General features: G+C 42.3%; 1 protein-coding gene across 2 annotated transcripts in view; it reads right to left on the reverse strand.

Annotated features, from left to right (window-relative positions):
- The window catches only part of CGA (glycoprotein hormones, alpha polypeptide), a 35,511-nt gene extending 14,197 nt beyond the window's left edge, over positions 1-21,314 (reverse strand). Inside the window, exons 1-2 of one of the 2 annotated variants that reach the window (XM_019496793.2) lie at positions 21,249-21,314; positions 4,628-4,726 (exon numbers count right to left, since the gene is read on the reverse strand). The gene's annotated coding sequence lies outside the window, so the exon portion shown is untranslated. 2 annotated transcript variants of the gene reach the window in all.
- Between the last annotated feature and the right edge of the window lie 6,450 nt (positions 21,315-27,764).

The following is a 27,764-nucleotide window of genomic DNA, read 5'->3' on the forward strand; positions in this document are numbered from 1 at the left end:
AACAGGGCCTGGAGCATGTAGCCCCACTTCAGCATGTACTCATCTGTATACAGTGCAGGTGCATAATTTGGAATTTCCATGTCTATGAAGGCACCTTCCCTGCATCAGAAAGCCAGCCCAAAAAGGCAGGAGTCCCCCTGCCTTAGAAAGGACTTCAACCCTACACCACAGGTTCCCTTCCCTTGGCCAGAGTGCTGGAGAACCCCACAGGTAATGTGGTAATATGGGCAGAACCATTATTGATTTTAGTATGATGAATATTATGAAGGGTTTAGGTGGATCCTATAATCTTAGTTGTCCTTTCATTTATGGGTGATGGTGTACCATTTAGCTTCTCCAGCTCTAGCCTCTTACCTCCACCCACCCTTCCCCGCTGCCATCTCCCAACTATGCTCCCTAAAATGTTAGACACATAGAAAAACAATGCAGTGAACAGGTTGCATACAGTAGCAGAACACAGTAGCATTTTTAATGCAAAAGTAAACAGCTCTTTGGCCACAGCCCAAGTCAATGTAACATGAGATAGCACAATCCTTAAAAGCACTTACCAATCACATCCCTCTTCATGCTAAGTCATTGTCCTACTAATGCAGGAGCTGTTTTATTGATTATCTTATCTTGTTTTGATCTATTCTTAGACAATAATAACATAAAAGTTTTTGTTCTGTACATGTTCCAAATGAGATCAGGGAAGCCTCGTTCTGCCACCATCAAAACTGACTTTGGTGTAACCAGGAGGACATTTGGTCCTGCCCTAGACCATTTCCTCTCACAATCCCCAGAGCGGGCAAACATGTTGCTGTTCCCCTACAACATCCTGTGAATACAAACATAGAGCAAAAGTGACTTGCAATGCTATGAATCTCAGGTTATGTGCCCATATCTGTTGCTTGCTTATGGAAAGATGGCCTACCAATGCAAATGCCTACACAAAAGCAGCAAGACTGAATCAACTGTGTGGTGGCCTGTAGCAGGTGACGCTACCATGCACTGATTCATCTGCAATAGCTTAAACCTGTAGTTAGCATGTGCTGAAGACCACCATCCTAATCAGAGTTGCCTACTCTGCCTATATGGCAGACTTGGGCACAGTGTGGTAAGAGTGAATGGACTAGGCTAGTTTCCTGGCAACACTTCCAGGCTCAAAGGGAGGTGACACAGACATGATCTGCCCCTCTTAGACAAACAGCATGGACTTTTACCTCTGGCAAATTGCTCAGCTAGCTAAAATCTCTAACCCATTAGTGTCTGGGAGAAATGCACAGATTGTAACTAAGCAAATATGTTCACTGAATATATCACAAAATTATCAATGTACCTGCATTCAGGGATGGATCCAAGGGGAGTGCAGCGGTGCAGTGGCCACCTTTGATACCTGCTCCTTTAACTTTAAAATCAACTGGCTGGGAAGGGCAGCAGCATTCCTATTCAGGCAGTGCTGAGGGAGTCAATTGGTTTTGTGGCTCCTTGTCATCTTCGTGATTCCTGCAAATCACTCTTCACTCCACAGGTGTTAATGACCCACTCTCCTTTTTAATGGTCTTGATGTTCCACCATGCAAACTAGGTCTGCAGTTTCGCTCTGTTAGCCATTCCTGGTAATGTCTTGTTTCTATTTGACAACTCTGAAGACAACTTTAGCTCTAGCTAAAAACCTTAATTCAGGTGTACTAATATTAACTCAGGTTAATGAGTTAATATTAAAATGAGTTAATAAAATGGCTGCCAGTGAAGTATGGGAGCCACTATCAAGAAGCTCAAGAAAGCTAGATTTTGCTTTATGAATCGGAATAAGAGATGTACATTTAACAATAATAACAGGACCAATGAAACAATAGCTTTTAACTATTTTTGCCTATATTTTATGTTTTTTAAACTTTATGTATAATCTAGCAAATTAATGCACTTTCCAATAAAGGTATATTTATTTTTGTTTTGATCTTAAATAGAATAATATAGTGCTAGGCCCCAAACATATTTTTAAACCTTGTAGTTTCCCTGTCACTAGAGCAAAATGTGTTATGTGGCGATGCGCCACACCATTTGCACCCCAGCTTTTCAAAACCCTAGGTCCACCCATGTCTGTATTTGTCAATCGCCGTCCCAGATTTTACATGGCTAATTAAATCTACTACATTTATAACAGTAATTGTAAATATGGCTCACTTACTTAAAATCCGAGAATTGCAAAGGATAAAAAGGAAGAAAAAACATTACCATCCAAAAAACCACCCCAAAAATTCAATCTGGATTTGAATGTGAAGTTCCTCAAAGCCTACAGCTGCTCTTATTAGGTGTTCTTATCCAGTTAATTAAAAAGGTAAAAGGTTTCATACAACCAAGGTCTTCCCCAAAATTCAGGAGCTGGACCAGGGAGGCTAGTTTGGATCTACTGTTTCTGTTTGGACCGCTCTCTGTGCAAAGTGGGTATTTGGATGATCAGTAAGGCTCCTCAGTAAAATGTCAGTCACACTGGTGCTTTGACAAGCCTTTCTGCCAATTCAAGATCATTTTCTGTGGTAAGACTTCAAAGCCCTGAATTCAGTAGTGGCTGCAGGGTCAGGGAAGCATTAACCTGGTTCTTGGAGGTGACACCTGGCACCTTCTCTCAAAGCAGCATCCTGCCCCCACTCCTCTCCGTGAAGGGACCTGCTCCCTGTCTCCATCCAGATGCCTCCCTTTACTGAGTCCCTGGACTCTCATACCATGCACAGCAGTTGCCTGTGCCACTTGTGGCACCTGCATCAGGGACTGGCCATCCCTGAGGTACATCTTTGCACAAAGATTTTCTGAAAGGTACAGACCCTTATGTCTCTGGACACAACAGGTGTGGAGGCAGTTGCAAAGGGAAGCTCTCTAAACAGACCTCCTCTAACAGAGGAACTGGCAAAGTGCAGTTTTTCAGGTCTTCTTCTGCATCTAGCCTACCTCAACTTGTATATAAAAAGGAGAGTTATTATCTTGCATTTTGACTCCTAGATTTAATCTTGTCAAATGTTCCTATAGTAGTAATGTAACAAGCAGCTAAGCACCATCCCCAAGCACCCACTTAAAGGTGGTGCAGAAACAGCAGCTGCTGCCAGCCAGCTCCCACAGCTGTAACAACCAGCCTGGCTCCTGCTGCCAATCCTACCACCACTTTTGCTCAGGGTGCGGACTCTTGTTGTTACAGTGAATTTCATATGGAATCCCTTCTGCTTGTTTGGTTTTATGGCAGTGACCAGACTGTCAAACCTGTTAGCTGCTATCCATATTCACTCGTCTAGTTTTACCAGCAAGTCAAGGGGAGCTTTTATTTTTTACTTATTATGAACTTTCATTGTTATTATTCTAAAAGGTAATGGGACGTTATAGGCTGTGTATGTTTTGGCAGCACTTTGGGATCACTGTGGTATAATATATTGCATTTGTAGTTCTTGTTTTGAAATTCACAAGGTTGCTTTGCAACCTGTTCCATACATGGGCGACTGGTGCTGTCTTAGTTGGGGGGGCATGTGCCCCCCAGCAACCAGTCAGTGACCGTGGGGGTCCCCCCACAGCCAATCTCACTGACAGGAGGGATCCCCACACAGCTGATCCCACTGACCAAGTGGGGGGGGGGTCCCCTAATGGCTGATCACAAGATGGCTGCCCGATACTGCAGCCTCTTTTGGGATCGCCACAGCTCTCCACTCCCTGGCCAGCACTTGCAGGGGGGCACCAGTGTTCCCACCTACCCCCCCCTGCCCATCCCCTACGTGGCAAGTACAGCCAGTCAGGGGATACACCAGCACTCTCAGGGGGTGCACGTGCACCCCCGTGCACCTCCTATGCATCACCACTGGTTCTATAGACAAGTCATTCACTTAACTGATCAACTGAATATGCAAACTGCTCTTCAAATCAAGTGCACATTGGATTTCCTGTTCCACTGTGTCAAGTTCCACTGAAAGAGCTCGTCTTGCACAAGCCTGCCAGTGCACTTTGCCTCATGGACTTGCCTTGAGCTGACTGTAAATAATCATCTTCATTTCATAGTTTATATATTTTAGCATGGGATTATCACTGTACCTTTTTACGTAAACTGACTGTGATTTCACAGCGCTTGACACTATCCAAATTGAAATTCACTTTTTTCTTCATTTCCAGATTTTTTTACTGAGTGACATTAGAATTTATGACTTACTATGAAAAAGCTAGAGCTTAATAACTGCCTGAAAATAGAATGTAAAGGTGAGTCATATTTTCATCTTAAGTACATGGAATCATGCCCAAAATTCTCTTTTAAATTATGAATGTCAATTTTAGAACATGCTTCAATACCAAAACCTCTATAATGGTCAATGTTTGATACAAAAAAGGAATTCCTATGACTTAAATAAATAAGTAACCCATGATTACTGCCAGAATATCAACTATGCCTGGGATCATTGGTCACAACATATAAGTCAGATGTAAAAGCTCAATAGAGTTTTGGAACTAACCTCCCCATCCAATCTATACCAGTACAACCCTCCTTCTCAACCCTTCTTTTCAACTCAACCCTTTAGATGAATATTTGCCAATAAGAACTCTGAAAAGAAAAATAAATATTTAGACAAATATACGAACATTTCCTTTGTAATAGCAATAAGAATTAAAGATACTACCTTCCTTCAGTTTGTTCAATGAGATAAGAGCAGATGACTCAGAATCTGAATGATGCTTGTAGTTTCTGTGCACCGTTCCTGGAGCTAAGATGTACCTTTCTGTCAGAATGAGAAGAAAAAGTTGGCCATTTCTTTTATACAAGTAAAGTAGATGGCATTTTCTGCCTACACCTAAGCCATTGGATCAACTGTACATTTTGCATAATGACTGAATATTACTTAACGTAATTACCATTCTGTCATGTTGATCTTATCTCGTACTTGACTTTCAAACAGAGCATTTTTTTGTGTAATGAGAGGAAGGTCAGCTTGTGGGCATATGAGCCCAGTGCTGTTTTTCAGGTGATTTTCATGAGGACATTCATATCAAGGATCTTGCAATCTGCTGCTGTTTTTCAGTAAACACAGTCCTTTTTGAAAAAAGAAGAATCGCACGGATTTCCAAAAGCTTCTTAAACTGGGAAGGGAATAGTTTTCTCTTTTTAAAAACCATAATACGTTTCCCATTTGTAACATTATTTTAATAGAAAATAGTACAATACAAAACAAAAAAAATCAGTACAAACGTCAAAAAGAATAATCTCTATTGGAATTAAATGAAAGGATATATGGAATGAATGCATGGGTAAAAATAGAAAGTATTATCTATTTTAAGGATAAGAAGATGGTTTGTGAAGAGATCTATTCTAGTTTCTGGAGCTACCTATATCTAATAACATGTCAAAATATTATCTTAGGATATGGTTCTGCGGACTTGTTCAAAATTCCCTTTGAAATTGCACAAGGGAAGTCAGCAGGATTGGTGGTAAAATATTTCAAGAGTAAGTGATTTAGGAGTAAAATTCACATTTGCAAAAGTGACTTACAGTGAGATTTTAAATATATATGGGCACCTAAAGATGCAGACAGATGGCTAGTGGGATTTTGAAAAGCACTTTGGTTTGTAACACTCATCAGTGGGAGGCAGGTGCTTGTCTAAAAATCACTGAAATCTTAGAAGGTATTTATGTGTTGCTCTGGTCAGTATTACAAGAACCAAGGGACTTTTCAAGTGTTATCAAAGCTTGCTAACTCGTGCTAAGTGCCTTCTGAGCAAAGTTATACCACTTCAGGCAAGGGTTAAATCTGGGTTGGGCTACCTAGCTCAGGTTAGGGTGACTTCAGCCTGCTCCAGGGAGTTAAAACCAGCAATTTGCAGTCCTCCAGCATCCCAGGATACAGTGTTCCCAGCCTCCCCTAGTCCTCACCCAAAGCAGGGATAGAGCCCAGGTGTGCTGGCTTCTATCCATGCCCCTGCTCACCAGCCCTCTAATCTAGTTAGAGCAAGTCAGAGCTGTGAAGAAATGGTATTAACCCTTAATGTGCACAGCCCTTAAATCTCACAGCACTCTCTAACACTGTTTAACATTGCACAAATTTAGTATAGTCTAAATGTAATGTATAACTTCAACCTATGCCTCAACTGTTTCTCAGTAACTGCCATTGTGCATGTTGCTACTGCATTATCTTAAGCCTCAGTCAAAATGGGGCTAGCTAACCCAGTTTATCTTCCACTTACCATAAAGTAAGAGTGTGCAGGCTGTTACCAGTTACTGCAAAGCAAAGCAACTGATACCATAACTAACAGCATTCTTCATATGAATCAGCCTGATGCTGTAAGGGACATGTAAATTGACTCTAAAGAAAGCTTTTCAAAAGACAAAGAACTAACACCATAGTCAGAAGAAGACTGTTTACTATATATGAATTTTGGCCTTTGCCTACTTGTGCAGCAAGGTGAATCATCTGCATAAAGATTGTATAAAATATTCTTTTTATCACTGAATTCAAGCTGAATTGTTGTAAATGCTACTTCTACACTGCACAGGAATAAAAATATGCCCAAGGTCAGGTATTCTTTTCATGCTGCAATGAACTGCGAATAAATCTTTTTGAAGTCAATAGAATTGCATTGGCATAAAGGATAGTAAAAATGACCCCACATTTTAACAAGAGGATTTCCTGTTTTAATCAATCCAGATCTCCATTTGAAACATGCTTACCTAAATCCTACCTTGGTTGATGTGTAAATAAGTGAGAAATTATAAAAATGACCCACTGTTATGAAAACATGACTTATTTTCTTTAATTCATTAACTAGCTCACATTTAGTAAATAGTCTAGTTTACTGTGATTCTCACAGCTAATGATTTCTTGTTGCACTCAGGTACTATGATGTTAGGACCCATAAAAGTATCTGGATGGAAAAGTTATGGCCAAAAAAACCTGTTTACTTGTGCATTAATATTTTCCATTTTCCATTCAAAATGCTACTGTGCTCTGCTATTGTACACTGCCAATTCTCAGCAGATTTTTTCCATTTGTCTACCATTGTAGGCAAGCTAGCTGAGAAAGGTTCCTGGGTAGAGAGTCTTGCTCTTCTGCTTGGAGTCATAGTAAGTGCCAAATTTGGGGCCAGGAAAGATTTTTTCCCTCCAGTCAGACTGTCACAGACTGTGAGCTTTTTGTCTTCTTTTGTCCATTATCGACAACCTCTCGCAGTCAGGGATGATTGTCTTCCATGAGTGTCTTACCTGTGAGTCCAAAGAAGGCTGATGAGGCCTATCCAGAATTGACACATATCAACTCAGGCACATGTTTCCATGTGGGGTGGGTGGCTTTGGCTTCTTAATGTGGTCTTTGACACACTGATGCTCTAAGGGACATGTAAATTGACTAAAGAAAACTTTTCAAAAGTTGGAGAACTAGCACCATAGTCATTTACATATCACTCCCACTTTTTCGTCTCCTGTTGTTATCGTAAGGTTTCAAAGTAGAACTGAGATCCTTGCAGCAGTCTCTTCCTCCCTTTAGGGTGGTCCAGAGTGATAGTTTCCTATGAGTTGATGTCCATAGTTCTTTTCCTGAGATCTTCTGAGAATATATTAATCTATTGCTTCTATTTCACTGCAGTGGTGGGGCACTGGTAGTGCCTTTTTCTCCCCTGCTTTTAACAACTGCATGTTATGTTGGTGTTTTGAGTAGTGTGCCTTGTAGTTATGTGAAGTGGAGATTTTTGGGGATTGCTTGGGTAAATGACTGCATGCAAATGCAGGAGATCAGACTCAATCGCCCAGGAGGCCTCTTTCCATGCTATGTTCCAAAATGAGATTTGGGCTCTATTCACTTAAGTTAAACAGACATTGTCAGTCCTGTACTTCTTGTTTGGTCTACACACTTCTAATAACTCTCTTCCTTGCTACATGCGGGTTGGAATCCTCCCTAAACTGCGCACACACTGCTCAGTTTTATTGAGATCTACTATTCTGGTTTGTTTGGTAAGTAGTTCATGGAGGAGGGTGATATATATTTAAACTTTCTCCCTTATGGATATAAACTATGTTCCTTTATTACAACCACTGAGTGGGAGCTTAACTGTGTTCCAAACACAACCTCTCCTCCCAGTTCCTCCCTACCCTGCGTAACAAAGCAGCACAGCACCTTGAAGCAGAGAGACAGAGTGAACAGCTGAGGCAAGTGTCAGAAGGAATAGTGTTGGACTTAATTGCAGTGGAGCATAGTAAGTTTTTGTTCACCTGAGGGATGTCTGGGCTCTGCTTGAAGCTATAAAAACTTTGTCTAGGAGCTCAGAAACAAAATATAGGAGGTTTTGTCAAGGGACATGGTGAATCCACAGAAGTCTTCAGAAGCATTTTTCTCCCAGAGGCACTTTATTTCTGCCTCTTTTTCTCCAAAGGCATTTCCCAGAAGCATTACCCCTCCAGAGATATTATCTAAAGAAATGTTCACTAGAGGTCGTTTTCCTTTGTAGAAGAATTTATCAATGGTACAAAGTCTTGACAGAGGTATATTTTATCTTGCTATGATTCAAAGCATTTTTTTTTTTATTTTTTTTTTTTTTTACACAAACTGAACATAGCTGTCTAGTCATAGCCTCAGAGCTGACTGGTTTACCCTCTGGCAAACTGCAGTAGTGGGATATCAATGGGACTGTTCTGTTCCAGGGGGCTGTGGGGTGGGGTGGGCAGAAGGGAGGATCAGTCCTCAAGCAACCAGTTTCCAATGCAGTTACACTGGTTTTTTTCCCCCCCAATTCCAAAACCCCATTATAGGAGGTTGTTTTTAGCACCCCTCCTATCTGGCTTTCTTTGGAAAGGAGGGCTGTTTTTTCCCATTGCCTGTACTAGCTGCTTTCTCAAGGTGTCTTTCCCACCTCCTGGGCACATCTACATAAGCTGCTGACTGCACAGTAACTGAAAAATGCTGTACAGCAGTGCATCACAGCATGCATAGTGCTAATACACTACTGCACAGTAGTATTAGGCTACTGCACAGTAGCAACAACTAAAAGACGTTCACCAGCGCTACCATGCAGTAACTCTGGTTACTTTGCATTTATTTAGTACTTGCTAATACAAGTACTAAATAAACGTGCAGTAATGACTGCACAGTAGTATCTTGTGTAGATGTGCCCCCTTATTCCCAATTACTGATTGTCCATGGGGGCTGGGTGACACTGTCCCTTCTTATGTCTCACATGTATTAAGACCACTTTCTTTCCCCTTTGTGTCTCCACAGAGATGCCTTGGGTTTTCTTGGCAGGGGATGGAACTCAGAGGGCTTCCAAGAACTTTTAGGACTAGTCTACCCCATGGTGGTGGTATATCCCAGCAGCAGAAGGTCTGCAGGCATGCTCTAGAGCAGGGGTTCCCAATGTTTATGTACCCAAGGGCACATTTGAATTTAAAAGAAAAAACAGTGGGCACTAATATGAATATAAAAGTTTAGAATTCAGAATCCTGGATATGCGCATGTGCATAGTTTTGTTCAGGGAGGGAGTAGTAAGTACCACTCCATCACTGCATCAGTCAGACTGACTCAGTCTCATTTTGGCAGGCGTTGCATACAGCCTGTGGAAAAAAAAATTGAAATGTTGCTGTTCTGAGTTCAATCAACATTGACAGAATTTTTTGTTGGAATAATGATTTTTACTGATTGTGAAAATGCATGCAGGCACCTGAATAAACCTCGGGGAGGTGCCATGGCACCTGTGGACACCGCGTTGGGAACCGCTGCTCTAGAGACCCAGGGGTTCAACAATGGGATTGCTCCAAGCTTATCCCCAGTACCCGCTCTCAAGCCGTCAGTCTCCAGCAACTCTGAAAGCAGCATATGGGGGACCAGATCAGAACTAGAGTAGACCCACTGATAGACTTTTGGGTCTGGAATATGTCTGCAGACTTACATGGGCAGGCTTGGATGGAGTATGCTCACTCCTGTCAGTGCTCAGACATGCCACAGCCATGGTACAAACAAACCCTAAGTTACCTTGATGCAGAAAATTAAACTCTTAAAAATATTTACCCATAGTTGAATATAACTATCCATGACCTATAACAGTAACTGTAACTATAACTATAACTATAACTATCCATGACCTTTGCTCCTCCTCAACAACGTGAAGGCCAGGAAAATAAATAAGCACTCTTCGGTGATGCAGTTATTTGAAGATTTACCTCTTAGACTGATTCGGGGAGTTTTCTACAAAGACCACTTACACCAAACCCTGAGATATTCAAAAAAGAATCCACCCCTTTTCTTGGCGCTTTACAATTCCAAACAACCTTAGTACCAGCTCTTTCTTCCCCTGTATACTCCTAGCATATCCTTGATTTCCTTCCATGTGATCCTTCGTTTCTCTCCTGTTCTTAAGTGTCCACTGCAAAATCCAACAGCTCTGCTGGCATATCTCATGAGTTTGGGTGCCACTTTGTTCTTTTCTTGTGGTGCCTCTCGCTCAATGCCTTTGTGGGTGCCTCTGACCTGGGAATTTCTGAAATGCTAGAAGTAGCAATGGATTGCTGCAGATCAGAAATGAGCAACCAACAGCCCTCAGGCCTGATTCAGCCCACAAAGGAATTGCATCCAGCCTATGAAGCCAGAATTTTGGGCAGCAATTTAAGAGTATGGGATGTGAGCAGCAGGTCAGCAATGATGAGGTTGGGGAAGAGTGGTGATGGTGGTGATTTGACAGCAGGTCAGCAGTGATGTGATGAGGTTGGGGGAAAGTGGCAATGGTGGCAATTCAACAGCAGGTCAGCAGTGATGTGACAAGGGAGAGCCAGCTGCCAGATCAGAAGCAGCAGCCCATCTTTGGACCTAGCCCGTGGCTCCTAAAAGGTTGCCAACCCCTGATGTAGATAGATAACTGGAATTGCTGAAGCTAGGTATCAGTAAAAGGGCCTGGACAGTAGACTGAAGATATTCCTGACTGGCATTACTGGGCCAAAAAGAGATGGGGGCCTGTTTGAGGGATTAAGTATCTTCTTTCATTGGGTTCGTGAAAAGGAAAATTGTTCAGAAATATCCTAATGTTTGAATACTTCCCTGAGTCTCTCAGCCTTTCCAAGTTTGCCCATGGCTGTTTCAGTTTCTTTGTAACTCGGAAACAAAAAGACCAATACAAAGGTACATAGCTGCTGCTTCGCTTCATAAAAAAAGTTAGTAGCCCGAGTACAAGATAAAACAACACTACACGGAGGAAAGGAAGAAACAGTTAAGGGGCATTAAAAATGGACTGATAGTGTGTGTGGCTGAAATATTCTGTTGGATTTAGAGAAAAAATGTGATAAATTTCTCAGATTCATTCAGCCTATTGTCGAAAGTTTTCCTTAAATGAACATTTTTGGCCCCAAACTACTCCAAATGAAATCAATAGGAATTTGCCACTGACTTCAAATGAAACTGAATCAGACTTTTTAAGATCTGTTATTAGGGTTCTTGAACTTCAGCCAAACATTGATTATTCAGAGATAATAAGACTTTCAGTACTTAATGCACATACAGAATTGACTGCTAGCCATTTCTGCTTTCAAATGTACAGAGAAATAAAAACACCAGCAGGATAAACCAGCAGGGATCTTATAAAAGGAACATAATGCATCTTAGTAATATGTAATTACTGCTATTATTACTATTATAAATTATTACAATTTTAGCAAAACCACCAAATCAACTAAATGATGCAGCCCCCAAACAGAAATAATACCATTATTAAGGAATGTCTACAAAATTAAGAATTTGGCCCTTTATCAAGGTCAGAATATCTAATTATGAGGCATTATTAGCTGAATTATGGTACTTTTTTGGAAGTAATGCTAAACTAATAGGATGACTGGGTTTTGTTTTGCTCTACTTTCATTCTTCATTATGGAATGGGCTCATCTGCAATCCAGTTCCTCTAAGCAGAATTTGAATAGACAGTATCATGTTTGCTAAAATATTATGGAAGAGCAAAAAAATCATGTTATCATGTTTTTATATAATATTTTTGGTATCCATATTTTAATCATCATGTTCCAATCAGAGAGCTATATTTTTAATTGACTGAAGAAACCAAACTTCATAAAATATGGCTGATTCACCACCAGAGGTCAGGAATGCCCATTTCTCCTGTACAGACTAAATTGCTCAGTTAATTGTCTTGATATATTATAGGACATTTTAAAGTCTAGAACATCAAGTACATATTATTAGACAGAGGCAAGATACCAAACTAGATGGACTATTGATGTAATTAAGTATGTCAATGTCTGTATTTCTGTGGTCTATTTTTTTTGTAGACATTCGGGAACAAGATAAATAGGGATTTCTTTTAATCATATTGTGAAACATGGTTTCTTTAGGGCTAAGTACAAACAGACAAAAAGCCCAAGGATGAATTGATTAAATTATTACAGGTTAGTTTAACCGGCATAGATTGAATTGACAAGTAAGTGAACAGCCATTCACTTTTGATTCCAGAAATGCAGCTACATGCCTGAAAGTGGCCAAGGCCAGAAGCCAAGAAGCACTAGAGCATACCTCCCAGCTCAGCTGGAGCAGATAGCTTGGGCCAGGGCTAACCTGCTCATCCTGTAAAAGGAGTGATTTCAGGGGAGGTACAAAATATCCTGGGATGCTGGAGGACTGTGAGTTAACTTGAATCTGGAGGGTATCTAGGACAGAAGTTCAGTAAACCAGTTTGACTTAAATCAGTTAAGTCTGATACTACATCCATCCAGATTTATCATAAACTGGTTTTGGCCATTTGAAAGCAGTTTATGTGCATTCTGTTGCGTTACAGATTTGAACCAGTTTCCAATCATTTATACAAGTTTATGCATAATTTCTGTCCCTAGCCTAGCTGACAAATGGCTAAAGGAAAATACCTGTATCTAATATGAACTAGTCTCTGAGAGTCTTAACTTTATACCTGATAAATAATCATTAAAGATCTCCAGAATCTGCACCGGAAGTGTGCAGCGCAGTGGCTTCTTTAATTTTAGCGTTTCCCCTGTGCACACACCCCCTACCTACTGTTGATTGGCAGAGGGGCCCATTTGCTCACTGCTCACCACCTGCACATGACAGCTGGGAGGCAAAAACTGCAGTTTTAAGTATGCTGTGGTTTTTGCCTCCCAGCCATCAGGCTCAAGTGGTAGGTGGCAGGCGGCAAATGGCGAGCAACGGAGCTCCTCTGCCAATCAGCAGTGAGGGGGCATGTGGGAGAAACTGCAAGATTAAAGATGCCACTGCATCCTGCATTTCCAGCATGAAGATCCCTAATAATCATATATGCTCCCAAACATGAGATTTCTATTCATTTCCTTTGACAGTTCAAATTAAAACAGAGAAGCTTAATCAATAATGCAAAATGTCCCATTTTCATAGTCAACCCTCTCTGCAATTCTAACATGTATACTGTAAGAGATGAATATTTACTTTCTCTTGTTTTAACAGAAACTCATTTTGAATTGCTTTGTGATTCAAATACATGAATTTCTCAATTAAATTATAAGATGTACTAATGTTCAGAAAGTCATTAGTTAGCAACCTATGTTATTGGTACTAGAAACACAAACATTGGCACAAAAAGCATAATCACTTTGAAACACTAATGCATGCTGAGGAAAATTGCTTGTTTCTTCAACAAAACATCTTTGTTACCAAGACTACAGTTTTCCTCCCACCATCTTCATCCTCTGTTACGCCTCAGCTCTGTATTCTTGGGCAACCCTGGCACAGGATGCAGTCTGTCTGACTCACAAAGGACTCCCCCCCCCCCCCACCTAAACGAAACTGATTAAGATGCAGTGAGAGACGCACCTAAAACTCTCCAGATAAGGGTGATAAGACTGAACAACTGCCCTCGGTCTCATCTGCATCTGAGATGGAACCAGATGACCATTCATTTACATGAGAGATGGAAAACAGAAAGCCTGAAGCAGAGACTGCAGTGAATTCTGGGACCAGAGAAGCAGGAGAGCGCTGCATGATGGGGAATCTGTGCTTCCAATGTTAATTAACCCATGTTCACACACACCCAGCTCAGCATTTATCAGACCAGTTCTAATCTGGATTTGCTAAGGACTCCCCCCCCCCCCCCCCAGACACACACACACAGCTCTAAGTTTAATAGGCATCTCGGGCCGTACGTTCCCCGGTCCCACTATGGGAGGCCTATTTAAACTTGATTGACTAAAACTCGGTTGCCGGGTTAGGGAATGCTGAGGCAAGAGACCGAGTCTGAGGGGGTACGGGCAACATTTGAACAATGGTTAAGGGTTCATCACAGCATCCAGCCTGCTGGAGCCCTAATCCCAGGTGTTGTCGTATCTTTCCCGAGACGACTGGTGGGAGTCCTCTCCACAAAAGGTTATGAGCACCCCAATAATTGCTTTAAGTCTGTTAAAAGACTATAGTAAAATCTGGAAAAGTCATGCTAAGCTGAGGCTTGTGCACAACAAGTAAAAATCCAAAATCCTGATACTGCAAGCTATCTATTGTTCCTGAAGAAACCATGAGATATCCCATCAGGATATCTGCCATCCATAGGAATCTCAAGCTGGCTCCCAAGTATTTGGGTTACTCCCTAATTTTAAGTGTTTCCTGATTATCAATCAGTTTCCTGAGATGGTCCAAACCAGATAACCCCTTGTCAATAGAAAAGACAATGATTTACACTACTGAGGGTGCTTCAAAGCAGCTGAACTGAGGGTATAAAAATCTGTAAGTGTGTGTGCTTAAAAAAAAAAGAGAGAAAGAGAAAGAAAAAGAAGAAGCAGGAGGAAAGAGGGAGAAAGAAAGAAGACGAAGAAAACTCCTGTGCTGACACCATCCCCTGTTGTTCTTGGGACGCTGGAAGAACAGATCGTCTCTCTCTTCAAGGATTGTGCTACGGACTGTGCCTGTCAGCTTTGCAGCCTGGGTACCGTGGACTCGGTGAGATTCCCAGCGTTCTCTCTCTTCTTTCTAGGCATAAACTTCTGAACCTGAACTGTATCAGTTAAGCTTGAGCTAAGTTTCCCCAAATACTTAGTGAAACCAGGGTAGTATTGTCATTGTTTGTGTTTGTTTTTCTTTTGCATGTCTATTACTAGTACTATTATACATTTCATATGCTTAGCAATAAATAACTTTTATAGGCAAACTGGAAGTAATTGGGTATATTTTTCCTTCTCTGCTTCTTTTTCCTCCTGTGCTCTGCAGCAACGCTTCTTTTACCTATGCTAAAGATCCCTGTGAAGCCTAAATTATTGTGGGGTCTGCTCATCAAGAGGCCAAAGATTGGGACGTGCTGAGTTTGAAACACATAAGGGGATCAGCTTGTACAGGCTGATTGACCCAGTTTGACTCAGACGTGCCCTTATGAACTGAATGCTGGCCCATGAGGGTGTCAGCTGGACACCCAGCCGGATTCAGAGGGATTCTGTTTACCTGTGTGCTTGTGTCTGACTGCATTTTATTGTTGCTCTTATGAACTGATTCTTGGCATATGAGGGTGTCAGCCTGTCCATGCTGATCAGCCTGGCCAGATCAGGCGTGTCACGTTAATTTGTGTGTGTTTGTGTGTATGACTGATTTGGTGACTGGAGGAACCCAGTCCCATTGAGATTGAGTCCTGCAAGATAGCTCCACTGGGGGTGAGGGCTTGCAGAAGGGAGAAATACAGCTCCATATAGTAACACAAGCAGCACATTGACAGAATCACCAAGACCCTAGAAACTATCCCTAATAAATGAGCACACCCCAAAGTAATGGGCAAATTTGGTAACACCTCCTTCATCATGTAGAAAGTGATCCAGGCAAAGTCTTTGGACATTCGACTGATTTTTTAATTAATAAATTATGTTAATTAAGTATATTGCAGTCATGCCTAGGAGCTGCAGTTATGGTCCAGGACCTAATTGTGTCAGGTATTTTATAAACACAGTAAACTATGGGCCTTGCCCCAAAGAGTTTGCAGTCTAACACAACCTTTATATGTCAGCCCTTCAACTTACATAGAACTGTGGGCACTCTGAAGCATTTGCCTTGTTCAACCCCAAATGTATATATATTTTTTTTAATTATATAATGATATGGTATAGCTCTAATATAGTATAGCTTGGGCCTATCTACATGAGTTGCTTACTGCACAGTAGCCTAATAACACTGCACAGTAGCATGCCAGTCAAAAACCATGCTAATACACTACTGTGCAGTGTATTAGGCTACTGCGCCGTAAGAGTCACCAAAAAACCATGCGCTAGCACTACTGCACAGTAACTGTCATTACTGCACATTTAGTTTGTACTTCAGTAAGCAGGTACTAAACTAAATGCACAGTAACTACTGCACATTAATGAATGTGTAGATGCGCCCTTTGAGTAGAAGAATCATAATGGTCCCTTTTCACCTATGAATCAAATCTGTTTATGTATTTTACCCACCCCCCAAGAGAATTGTGAAGCTTAATTTAATTATTGTTATTAATATTTTCAAAGTAATTTGAGACCCATGGAGGAACAAGACTAGATATTCAAAGCATTGTGTTTCTGATTAGCAGTTCAGCATATGAGAAGAGGGCTGATTTATTATGATTAATCCCGGATCAGAAAGCATAGTGTACAGATAGTGTTATCTAGCTCCCAAAAAAGTCCTTTTTTGAAATGAAAATGCTTTACATTTACATAATCACCTTTCATCAAGAATGGCCACAGTGTTCTAAAAGCTGGATGTTGCAGGGTTCATTTCACACATCACTGATGTACAGCCACCTCTAGGATACAATAGAACAAGTATTCTCTGCCAACAGCATTATCAAGCTGTTTTTACAGTTAATAATTCTAATAATGTATCCCATTTAAGCTATGTGGAAAATGTAAGTAGAATGCTAATGCCTGACTTGGACACTTGGGAAGCAGCTAGGAAACTAGTGCTAACACCATTATCCATAAAAAATGCTATATTGCAGTCAATTCCATATTAAGGCTATTTGTTTTTAGCTTAGATTGAGTGGCAGGGAGGAACAGCAGTGGGAAGAGCTTAGGGCTGCGGGCTTGTCACATGATCCAAGTGAGGCTTGATGGGTGTGTCTTCTTCGTGGGACATAAAGAGGTAAAGGGAAATGAATCTGGAGATAGCACCTTGCTTTGGCCAAGAGAATTGTTTATTCATGTAAATTCATAAGGTTTTTTATGTTTGAATACAGTGTCCTCCAATTCGGTACATAGCCTTGGAACTGAAAAAAAGGAGTATGCACCTGCCCAGAATTTGATCTTGTTTAACATAAACAATCCTATTTAACTGCAGGAACAGGGTGCACTAAGCTATTCACACCTCTGTGGCTCCTTTCCTTGTTTCACAGAGTGCTATACGCCTCTAATTGAAGCCTTAAAATTGACAAGACCCAGTCAGTTCTCGACTGCTTTAGAAATCATGGAAGTGATGTTCCAAATCAGGTTCACAAATTATGCAGTTAACCAAAGTAGAACTACACTGCACTCTCGAGAGTGGCATCAAAGAGTTCCTATGCACTTAAGCAGTTTATGAACTTAACCAATATGTAGACAACCAATGTTACAGAAATTGGAACTGGCATTGTGTTATGCAGTTAAGCAAACCATGCACCTAACCAATATGCACATAAGTTGTGTACAAGGTAATAAATTATACCCACAAGGAAGGGTCTGAAACAGGCCTTGGCAGATGCTCTTTTCTGGGCTGGTGAGAAAAGCCTCTAGCTGGCAGAATGCCTGGCCATTTTAGCTCTTCTACATAGGAACTGAAATTAGCGGTGGCGGTATGCTCGGCACAGGGGAAAAGCAGCCCCTCCCCCTCAGTGCTGCCCAGCGCTTTCTGCAGCAGCTGCTCAGTGCCCATGCTGGGCTGCCCTGCTGCTCCTCTGAGCTACCTCTGCTGCCCCACAGGGCAGCCCAGAGGCACTGGTGACAGCACAACACAGCCCAGCGTGAGCTCCACATGGCTACTACAGGAAGTGGTGGGCAGCACTAAGGGGGAGGAGCCACTTTTCCCCCATTCCGAGCACACTTCTGCCCTGCTGGCACTGCTGTTGCTGCAGCTGTTCAGAGTGAGCAGGCAAGTCTGCAGCAGGCACGGGACAGGTCGGAGCTGCATGCAAGTCCCCACCAGTACCACGGGGCTGGGGCCAGCAGCTCCTGCCACCTGGGCTGCCTAGAAAGTCAGTCTAGTGTGAAGCCACCCCACCCCACTGCAAGCCCACAGGTTGGCAGGACGCGCCATTGTGGTATGATACCTGGGCCAGGCAGGACCGAGGGACACGCCATGGGCCAGACAAAGCCAGATCCAGCCTGCAGGCTGTATTTTGCCCACCCCTGGTCAAGATCCTTCTAAAAAAATTGTGGTCCTGTGGTAGAGGAGACTGTACACACCCCCTAAGTATCCTGGGATCCCTGGCCTGCTGGGATGCATGGTGCCTAGACAGTGGGGAGTAGGTGGACAGCCACAAGAGGGCTGGGGAAATGTCCATAAGCCTGGGCGGCCCTCCACTGAGGAATCAGTAGCTGGGATATTGGTTGATGATCACCGGGTGACCAGACAAGGCCAGAGTTGCCGCAAGTGATCATAAAGCTTTAGCACCAATGGTTGGCATGTGAACGGGGTATAGGGGAGGCAGAGCCCCAATGTCAACCACATCCAAACTGTGAGTACCCAGGACGTCCGTACTTACACCACTGAACCCTCCTTAGAATTATATTAACGACAAGTCAGGGCAGACGAGTTGAGGGAGAAGATCCTGCTTTGGGTACTCTCAAGATCAGTTGTCAAATAAGCAGTGACATGACAGGTCCCATCCTCCAGTGTGTTCCACCCACAGAAATTAACAGTGCCACTGCTCCCCTGCTGCCACATTTCTGAGCATGTGAGGAGCCCCGTGGGTTAGATTCAGTCCAGAGCCCAAAGCTTTCACACCACTGCCTCACACCTTTACAACTAATAAAATCACTGCATGAGAAACTGTCCACAGGGGTGATGAGTGGTTCAGTTACCTATCATGTAACAATAGTCTCAATTAAGAATTGCCTATGCCTGTCTGTAGCTTATGATAATAATGACAATTATGACAACCATTAATAACTTAGCTTAATTATAAACTGACTTCCTCAAATATAGCCTGTGCATAAGATTTCAATTATTTTTAACTGTCTAGACAGTTTGAAATGTCTCCATTATTCTGTTAATTTAAGACAGAAGAGATTGGCATATGTTATTTTTTAAGGACACAATTTTTAATTGGTTACATCTCATATTAATAGAATTTTTGACAATTCTCAAAGAATTCATGCTACAATTGAAGAGGTAGTGCTGGAAAGTTTGGGCGGACAGTATTTTTAATTCTGAAGACAGGCAAAATTATGTTTTAAATACCAAACAGAATGTAATCTTAAGTACAGAATTGTGACTGGTACCCTCGCATTGTAGCTGCACCCACAGTGCATTGCACAATCAAAGAAAATTGATTGGGCATTGATTGACCATTGTACTATTGAAGAAAAACACTGTCCCCAACCTAAAAAGCTAACAGACTTTAAAAAAAACCCTGTAAAACACAGATGAAGTTTTAGGGAAAGGGAAACCATCAATGAAGTAGTCTATGTAATCATAGGCACCTGTCTTAATACTTCCATTTTTGTCATTTTTTATGTAAAATTTTGATGTGGAATAAATCAGATACTCAGCACCTATCATTCATTGTCCCCATCTATCAGCCAGTACTTGACTCCCACCATCCTGGACTATCACAGGCACCTGAAAAGCCTGATATTTTTGTTTTGACTACTTCACCCGTGTGTTCCTCACATATTTTTCTTGTTCCTTTGAAAAAGTTATTTAAAAAATGTGTCCAAGTATACAGAAATCTCCCCACTCCCTCACCCCTTCTTTGAGTGACCCTATATCACAGTGAGCCTAAAGAGCTAAATTCTAGGTAGCCTTCCTAAACAGGCAAACCTCTCTTGATTAAGAAGGCTCTGCTACATTTAATTTCACTTTTCCATTTGCAGCACTATAACAATGCCATTTTGATTGCAGGGTGAAGGGACTGAGAAATCCAACAAAAGCCTGAGATTCTGGCAATATACATATGGTTAACCTATGTATGTGCCCCAATTCACTACCTCCACATGCAATCAGCTCCCTAAGTAGTAGTGACAAAACCCAGCTATCACTACCACACTTCCTTCCCTCCCTCCTGCCAAAGAAATGATGCTAAGTCAGTATGTCAGTTCCCTCAGTTTGTTTATTTATGCCTGTTAGTGAACCCAGGATATGTTGGCTATCCATTTATTTTTATGATTATTATTTACAAATACCTTCAACACCCTTCCATATCCTATATAATCAGAAATACATAACTCTATTATTACACATTGTAGTAAGATCATTATAAGATCATCATATACCACCTCCTAATGATATATTTCCAATACTGAGTGTAGCAAAGGTGGGGCTCCCTGCCTAGCCACAGTGCTAGGTTCCCCACTTGCCTTTGGGCACCCCCCCCCCACCTGACTCTCCTGTCATGCCTTGTTATTAATTATCTTAATTAGGCAGGAGAATGCCCATTTACTGCCCCGATGCCAAGGGACGCTATCTGTGGCTCCATACCTCCCCTACACTGCAGCCCATGCCTCACAGATGGCATCCAGATGTTACAGTGCTCCCTGCCTACAGCCGGAGCAAGCTTAGGCCGTGCTGTCAGGCCTCAGTCACATGCACATTTATACCACCCACCTCTCACTCAGGCCTCACACACTCCACCCTCTCTAACAGGGTCTCTTTCATGTATCACCAACTTATGCTGCCTTGCTCTCTCTTGAAGTGGGCTCCCTTTGGCCATAGGCCCTCGGCCCTCTGGTTCTTCTCGCCCTTCACTGGGGCTCCCCAACTCCACCCCCTTTACCCAGGGCTCCTCATCTCTGCCCCCTTCACTCAGGGCTCTACACTGCCCCCTTCACTCAGGGCTCCACACTGCCCCCTCACATAGGGACAAAGGGCTTTACTCCCCTGTGGGCTAAGGTGGCCATAGCCATGCCTGGCCCCTACTCTCCCTCCTCAGAGAATTGCCTCCGGTGTTACCTGACCCACCCAAGGGTGGGAACTGGGGTTAAGGCACCCCGACCCACCTTTCACTGGGGTGGTAACTGGCCTGGCATTTCCTGGTGGCTCCCGTGTCACTGAGAGCCCCACCAGGCCACCCACTCCTGGCAGGGTGCAGTTCTAGGTCATGCCCAGGACCAGGAGCCTCCTAAACCATCCCCTACAGCTCCTCCCTTACCTCCAGGGTGTTCCATGAAGCCTTGCAGCCAGGCGATGTCATTGCCAGGCCTGCCAGCAGCAAAATGCCCTGCTTATATAGGCAGCCCTGAATCTAAAATGGCTGCTGTAATCAGGCACCTGCTGGCTGCTAGGCTCAGGTCCTTAGAGTGGCAAGGACAAACAGTAACCTGCCATACTGAGAACTAGATATTCTAATATTTACAAAAAAAGGTAGCAAAAATTATTATTTGTATTTTGTAGGGCCGATGAACCTTAATCATTGTCAGAAGCCCTTCATGCTAGTCCTGAAAAAAAATACACACAGGGCACATCTACAAGTTCATTAATGCACCATGATTGGCACTACTGTGCATTAGTGCAAACAAATGGTCTTTTTGTGACATTAAAGTACAGTTGACTAAATCTACTGCACATTAGTGCATTCACACAGGTTTTGCCTGCTGCAATATTATGCAGTAGGATTAGTCTACTGCACTCGAAGTATCTCGTGTAGATGTTCCCACAGAACAAGAAGACAGCCCTTGTCCCAACAAGCTTACAATCTAAGAATAAGAGAAGAGAAAACAGGTTTATACAAATGGATGTGGGGCAAGCAGGGCTGGGGAAGTGGTGAGAAATAGAGACAATATTTTTGCTCGGTATAATCAAGCATGGTCTCAGCACAGCAACTGCAACGCAATCTTAGCATGTTTTTATAAATCTGGGCTCTCCCAAACCTGGACAAAGGCACATTATTCCTGAAAGCTTATCTAGCATCTCTCTGCACAATACAAATGGCCCAATAAAAGATATTAACAATAAACCTTGCTTTTAAAAAAGAAATCTGCAGAATAAAATTATGCTAAAATTATATTTATAGGCTGAGATCACTGCCAAGAGTGCAGAAATCTACTGAAAAGTATGATGTCTGTAGTCCTTAGTGAAGCTTAGAGGTTCTCAGAACCTCCAGCTCCTGATAACTAGGTCCCTGTTTCAACATCTCACACCTATTTACCAGGCAGTTAAGGATATACGTCATTGACTTCAGTGATTTAGGGCATGAACAAACATAACTTTTAAATTCTTTAAAAGGGGAGGATGAGCCTGTTGCTTAGGAGCATGCTTCAGCTATTACGGTGTCATTAATGTCCTCCAACCCCTCCTGGAAAAGACAGCCATCTCAAGGTAGTTTTAGAGAATAGACCTATCCTGGATTACAGGAACCATCCCCCACCCCCATACTGCAAACAATGTGTCTCCAGCAACAGATTACCCAACTTCCATTCTCCCTAAGACACCAGGCCTTGCTACAGACCCAGATGCTAGATGTACCCTCTCATCAACATAGACCATATAATTACCAGATAGTGCTATATACATTATATCTGGAGTTCATTCCCCTGCTCTTCCACCAATGTCATATATGCCACCATTTAGCTTCAGTGCCCCTATGCTGTCTACATTGGCTAGATAGGGCAATCCTTTCATCAAAGAATGAATGAACACCAATTCAACATCAAACATGGGCATATTCTAGAAACACACAATAGCCTGTGGCTGAACACTTTTAACTTGCTTAGATATTCCATCTTTGATCTCACAGTAGTTGTCCTTAAACAGAAGATCTTTGAAAATCATCTTGAACATGAAATCATCTACAGACTGGACTGTATTACCTTGGTCTCAATACAGACTGTCGATTCTTAGCGCATTACCTAGACTATCTATTTACTCTGGTGTCCCTCCAAGTATTAACTACCCTGTTCAACTTACTTGATCTGATCAATCTAGTTATTAGCACTCTTTGCAATGTCCCATACCCTTGTCCCTTCCCCTTCCGTATGATTTTTTTTTCCCTTTTGGCCAGATCATTCCTAGCATCTGATAAAGTAGGTTGTTAGCTAAAATCTCATACCTCTCTGTACTACTTAGTCTCTGAAAGTGTCACCCTGCCCTACTGCCAATATTAAGTCTTCATGAGCTTATATGGCAGGACTCTCCAACTGGTGGCCCATGGCCCACATGCAGCCAGCAAGGGGTTCAATTACAGCCCCCAGCTGCAATCTGGCCACTGCTCCCCTCATTGCTCCAGATGTAGCAGTAGCTGAGGTCTCTGGGCTTCCCCTCCCTCTCCCCACCCCCCACCCACGCAAAACCAGGACCAAATTAACTCTTTAGTGGGCCCTAAGCAAACAAACTTGGGAGGCCCCAGGTGAAGATGAAATTTTATATTACTTTTTTCACTCAACAATTATAATATGTAAAATAAGCACAGCTGGGCCCCTTCTTCACTTAGGACCCTAGGTATGTGCCTAGTTTGCCTATGCCTTAATCCAGCCCTGCCTCACAACCTAGAGGCCAGGTTAATGCAACATGATGCAGCCCACAGTACCAGGGGACCCTGTACCCAAGATGCAGTGCAGCACAGTCCAGTAGAGGAGCCTGTAGCCAAGGATCCAAAGGTGAGGTGAGGCACTCAGGCATGTGGCGTATTGGGGATGGGGGGTGTTGTGCAGTCCCAGAGGCCTGTGACCCCCATTAGTAAACCCCTCACTACAGCACCCCATGGGGCATGTGGCCCCTGACCACTCAGAAGTTGAACAGCTCTGCTGTAGGGGATACAAGTGAGTTAGATCACTAACTTCAACCCTGAATGAAACAGGATAAAAGTTGCAATGATTGTGTTACAATTGTATCACTACAGAAATATACAGAACAGTAATATTTATTTTGTACCAGCATATATTGATATCATTTGATATCAGTGCAATTGTTATGTCTATTTTAGTCAGCTGCAGTAATTTCAATGCATGCTTAGGTTTCACTGAAGTGCTTTGCTGAGCGTAGATATACTTAAGCATATAGATATATGCTTTGCTGATTGGAATTTATAGTTCAGTGGGAACTGGGAACATGCTGTTCCTTATAGGATACATTCAGCAACCTGAAGAACAAGGCCTATTATCTACAGTACTACAATATTACAGAAAAAAAGATTACAATTTAGTCCTGTTCCCCTGACATCCATGTTTGTTTAGTCACTGACCTGAATGAGCACAAGATTCAACTTACAAATTTTCTTACTCAGTTGTGCCTAAGCAATGGAAAACTTGTCTGAGATCTTTTAATGTAATATAATTTACTGCAGTTTTTATACTTGACTGGTGTGCATAAATAGCTGCAAAAGAATTGTTATCTCAGTGTAAAAAGAGAGCTAGTAAATTATACGTCCTAGACAAAGGAAATATTTTTCATGTGGATTGCCTCAGGGGGGATTTAAAGAAGGAAGTTAATGCATTCCAGCAAGAGTCTCCATCACTGTAATACCAGTGGATTAATTGTACATAAAGCTATGGCTGTGTGTGAGGAAAATTTGCAGCATAAGAAAGGTTGATGTAAAGTGTAGGATGGCTGTTGTATATTTATAATTTATAATGAATTTTACTAAGCAATGATTACATTATCTCAGCATTTTGTTATTCCAGTGACTAACTCTCAGCTGTTCTGCAAGAAACATGTATTCTTTTTTTATTTTATTCCGATAACTCATTTTTAAATCAAGAATTTTATTACATTTCCATCTTTTTCATTTTCACTGGCAATGTTTCTTTCTCTCTGGGATGATCTTATCATCTGATCTTAATCAGTATCCCTGTAACTGGCAGTATATGTAGTTCATCATTGGTTAGAGAATGGCAAGGGACTAGAAAACGCTTACACTTCCTGAATCTAAAATCCATCCCTCCTCCTTCAGCCTTATGCAGACTATATTTTGTTTTCTTTACTTGACACTTGGATTTGTATTAGACCAACAGCTTTCATTTTCTGAATAATTCCAAAGAAAATATCTATTTCTGTAAATAAATATGTTGTTGCAAAATCCATTCTCAGGGAACATCTTTTAATGCTGTCACAGCCCTGAGCTATATGTCACTTCTAAGTGACAAGCTGATTAGGGAAGAGCCAATCTTAGAGAGCCAGGAACACAACAACAAAAAACTGTAGAGAAAAAAAAAGATACTTCTTTCAACTGACCATGTATCTACTGGCAAAGGCCTACCTTAACTTTAAGAGGATTTTGGCAGCCATCCACTTAAAATCAAACACCCCTCTCCCCCCCCCTCCCCCCCCCCTAAAAAAGGGGGAGAATTCATTATTGGAATCCTTAGGTTTCTCTTCTGTATACTTAAAGACAGTAGTTCCCAAACAGTGGTTCATAGACTACTGGTGGCTCAGAAAGACATGGTACATAGTCTGCAGATCACATTCAACTCTGTGCCTCTTGATAATATTCACAATTAAATGTTTGAGGATAGGAAGCAGACTAGTCTGCAAAAAACGTCAAGAGTTGACAGTGTTCCACTCTCTAAAAGAGATACCACTGCCTTAAAACAGGATTTTACCTGCAAAATGTAAAAGAATTGAGGCAAGAACTAGGGGAGTTCTGCTCCCTTGACTAGATATTCTGTAAAATATTTGTGTATTTATTTATTAACCTGTTATGCTGCCTTTCCCAGAAAAGGCTCAGGGCAGCTTACAATAAAAGACAAAATAACTTATAAAAACAGAAAAAAATTAAAACAAGAAAAATTAGCAAACCAAACACCCACACCCCCAAAGTAACACAATTAAAAAGAAATCCACCCTACCCTTTCCACTCCCCAGCCTTTGACCTAAGAGAATGTTCCTCCCTCCACCACTCAGCCAATCTCACTTCTGTATGTATTACCTCTATAAAAGGCAGAAGGTAAGCCAAGGTGGCACTAGGCTGTAATTAGACATGTCATTTAAGGTGTCCTGGATTATCCTGGGGTTTGATCCAAATCAAAATGAATGTGGCACAGTCATTTACATATCATCCTTCCAAAACCGTGTATTAAAAATTGTCCAAGCTGCATTGCCGCTTTTCCTCCAGCAGGTGACTAGTGATAGTATAAAGCCTTGCCAACTTGTCCAGGGAACAACATGCAATAACCTTACAGATGCACACAGCCATGTGCCAGGAAAAAATGTTAGCACATTTTATCCCGCATACTTCAGCGGGACTTGAAGTGGGACAGTGCACATGTATGTCTGTAGGATCCCTGGACAAATGAGACATCTATTTACAGCCCAAGAAATGAATTGGCTCATCTCCCAGGTGCCATCCTGCCTACCTTCTGCTTGAATCAGATTAACATGGCTAGCAGCCTCTGTACCTCCATAAAAGCAACATAACCCCTCCCTTTTTTTAGTTCTCATATTTCTCCCATCCCTACCAACATCCCGTCCTTTAATGTCCCTCCCAAGTCTATACTCCCCTCCTCAGGGGGGTGTCCTCAGTTCTTAATGTCCCTCCCAGACCAGTACCTAACAATCTCATAGGGGTGGCCATGGCTGTCTCCAAAACCTAGTCGTTCTCCCCTTCCTTGCAAAGAAACACATTGTTCGTATGCAATGAGAGAAAGACTAATGAATTTGAATAGGACATGAGGTCAGGTGGGACATGGAGGAAGACCAGTCAGCAATAAGACATGAAAGATGGAGATGGGTAAGAATGGCAGCTAGCCATGCTCCAAAAGCTAAGAAAAGGTGAATGGAATTTCCCTCTTAATTGCCGGAAGGAAGGCCCTCATTTTGGCACATGAATGTTGACTCAGAAATGATCACAAAAAATAGAAGATGGGATTGTTCCTCCCTAATATGCTGGCAGTTCAATAAATCACAACAATTGTGTCTCTTCTCCGTGGCCATCACAAACTGCACTGAAAATGGTGGCTGTATCACCCATTAGGGTTGTGCGAAGCTTCGGTCCCTGATTCAATTTGGCAGAGATTCAGGGCTGAATCTCCAAATCTGATTCGGTGGCTGAATCTCTGAATCCGAATTGAATCAGAGGACCCTTTAATCTCTCTGAATCAAATTGGAACCCTCTGAATCGATTCGGAGAGATTTGGAAAGATTCAGCAATTCGGACATAGACACAGCTTTAAATGTTTTTTCTACATACCTTTAGGTAGCAGGAGGCTCGTGAATGCTCGATGCTGGGGCCCATGGAGTGTCCCACAGAATTGCGGGTGGCTCCCCAGTGTGCTCAGCAACAGACCCAGAAGTGTACCAGAAGCACTTCTGGCCCACTTCCAGGTCTGTCAGGGAGTGTGCAGGGGGGCTCCCCTGCACCCTGCCAGCCCAGCAACTGGTGCCTCCTGGGTCTGGGGGATACCTGGGTCCCCTCAGGGCCAATTGCTGAGTTGGAAGGGTGCAGGGGGACCCCCCAGCACACTCCCCAGCAAATCCATAACCAGACTGGAAGTATTTCCAGTCCACTTCTAGGTTCGCCACTGAGCACGTGGAGTTCCCTCCCCCCCCCCCCCCCCACTCCTGTGGGACACTCCAAGTGTCCCAGCATTGCAGCGTTCATGAGCTGCACTAGTACCCAGAGGTAGAAAAAACATTTAAAGCTGTGTCTGTGTCCAAATCGCTGATTCTCCGAACCAGCATCGAATCTTCAGATATGGTTTCAGCCAAATTGAATCAGGGACACTGATCCAAATCA

Source organism: Alligator mississippiensis, chromosome 1, assembly GCF_030867095.1.
Source record: "Alligator mississippiensis isolate rAllMis1 chromosome 1, rAllMis1, whole genome shotgun sequence".
Lineage (NCBI taxonomy): Eukaryota > Metazoa > Chordata > Crocodylia > Alligatoridae > Alligator > Alligator mississippiensis.